At 38.7% G+C, this 2,613-nt stretch overlaps 1 pseudogene; it reads right to left on the reverse strand.

The window, feature by feature from the left end:
• Positions 1 to 438: 438 nt before the first annotated feature.
• LOC110543668 (heterogeneous nuclear ribonucleoprotein M-like) lies at positions 439 to 2,026 on the reverse strand (annotated as a pseudogene).
• Between the last annotated feature and the right edge of the window lie 587 nt (positions 2,027 to 2,613).

Here is a 2,613-nt window from a genome sequence, read left to right on the forward strand (position 1 = left end):
TTCAACTCAGCTGCTCTGGCTAAAACTACTCTGCAAGCTGAATATTTCACCTGGCTTCTCTCTGCTTCTGACCTAATTGTTCTACTTGGAAAATATGCTGCTGAAATCCACAAACTGAACTGCCCCAAAATGTCTGTACTCAACTCTACTGCATTCAAACTCTACTGTGCTCAACTCTACTGTACTTTCTACAGTATTGCATTGTACTCTCTGGAAAAACTAAAAGGAACTGAATGGAACTGCAAATAAGCAATTAAACTCAACTGCATTCAATTGAATTACACTAAACCCAACTCACTATCTCGCCTCATAGCCTCAGAAGGTTCTTAAGTAGCCTTTTCTTCCAGTGTGTCCTCTTGAGAGTTCGACAGATCCTATATCTGACTCATTATGTCAAATCTTTCTCTGATTTATCACTTTGTCTGTCCCTCATAGATGTCATTGTTTGCTATTTAAGGTGTGTTCTAAAGACATGCCTGTATTACAGCCAAAGGGAGTAAAGGTGTGTACTAAGGGCATTCTGTATTCCAGCTCCACACAAGAGCCAATGTGCTCCATGGTCTGGCCAATGTGCTCAGTACTGGAGGACATGTGGTCAAGGCCTAGTGGGCCCATGAGCTTGATACCAGAGCCCATGTACTTAGTTGAGCCCTTGAGGTCCATGACCAGGGCCCATACACTCAGTATTAGAGCCACTTGATCCATGCCATGGCTTAGGCCTGCACCCATGTGCTCCATGCCAGCACTGCCAATAGGGTTATTGTTAGGGCCTATCCTCTCGATCTCAGGCACACTGCCTCCAGCTGCACCTCTTCTCTGCTTTGCAATGATCTCTCCTCTCTTCAGTCCATTACTTAGGATTTCATTTATTTGGCCCATGTTCATCCCAGATCCAAATTACTCCATGTTTTCCATACCACCAACAAATGGTCCTCCCATGCCTCCGATTTTATTTATTCCAAGTCTTATGCTTTCCATTCCCATTCCTATTCCTGCAAGCCCTAGTTTTCCATTCCAATGCCTTTGTTTAGGTGGTTGGCATCAATTGGCTGCCCTCCATATCCTAACCCCGTGCTAGTACCACCCAGTCCATGGGGAAGATGCTATGGGCTTTAAGGAGGGAAAATTCTCCCTTTGGTGAAGCCTTCTCATCCATTTTGAAGTGCATCAGAGTGGCATATGGCTCAATACAGTTGCCTCCTCTTTTTATGTTTTGAAGTTTAACAGAAGCTGGCTGTTAAACATAGATATAGCTTGCACAGCTTCAAAGGACCGTTCAAAAGTCACAGTGCCTTTTCCCATCTTTATCTTTCAGAATGTCTGCTCAGACCTATTCACCAGCCATACTAAATACTTCCTTCAGTTTCTTCCAGCCAACTTTATAATCCAGATTTTCTAGAAATTCTGTGCTTCCAAGTCTTCCATTCTGTAGTTCATGGATAATTTCATTTAGGATGTTAGGATTATTTAAGATACTGGGTAGGATATTAATCATTCCTGGGCCACCTAACCCTATATACATCCCACCAGCTGTAACCATCACATTTTGCACAGCTCTCCTTCCATGGTCATCTTAAGGATAATCTTTTACTTTCAGTGGTCTTCCACTCAGAATATGCAGGTTTAGATCTTCAGCAGCAGATTTTTTTTCTCATACTCTCCTCCATCTTGAATTCAGCAACAGCACATTCTCTTGACTTTCCCTCAGCGTCTATTAAGAGCTCCATGTATGTTACCTAATAAACTTTTTCTTTAACCAGGTCTTTAAGCAACTGCCAGTTTACATCAAAAGGTATATTTGTAATGAAGACTCTGTATCTTTTAGTTGGATTGGCATATGGCTCAAAACAGTTGCCTCCTCTTTTATGTTTTTTTTTCTTCCTCTTCTCATTCTGAGTAGGTAGTTTTCCCTTACCCTTGGGACCTGGAGCTCCATTGCCACTTGGCACAGAGGGCACATCACCCTCTTACCCTCTTTAGGCTCTGTTGCCGACACTTCGGTCACAACTTTGACCACTGCAGCCATTATTTTCTTGGAAATATTCTTATATTTCAAATTAAAATCTATTATTTGCATAATAGATTGAGGCAATCAGGAGCTACACTGTGTTCTTCAGGCTAGCTTGGGCTAATAACATGAAATTCTGCTTATGACACATTTCTTGCTCATAGGTTCCAAACATTCTTACATATTTCAGAAAATTATTCATGTAAATAATGAACGTATACAACAGAATTTCTCTTACATTTCAGTTTCATCTTTTCTAGAAATTCATTTTTTTCTCTTCATATATGAAATAGCATAATAGGTAAAAATGATTAAAAAATATAAAAATAAATAAAATAAAAATAAACAATTCAAAATGTTATATCAAAAGCTATTTGTGAAAGAATAGTAAACAGTCTCTGATATATGATAAATTTTGTAGTTATTTTTAATCCCTTATCTATGAAAACATGATGCAGTAGGTTAAAAGAGCCAAAGAAAATGTATCAGTTCCTTAATTTTTCCATAGTTTCTTAAATGTGATGGAGTAAAGTACCAATATAATCAAAATTTAATTTAACCAATACTCTTATTTTTTCTAAATTGCTCAATTGTTAATGTCTAAA

The sequence above is a fragment of the Meriones unguiculatus genome, chromosome X (genome assembly GCF_030254825.1).
Source record: "Meriones unguiculatus strain TT.TT164.6M chromosome X, Bangor_MerUng_6.1, whole genome shotgun sequence".
NCBI classification, from domain to species: domain Eukaryota; kingdom Metazoa; phylum Chordata; class Mammalia; order Rodentia; family Muridae; genus Meriones; species Meriones unguiculatus.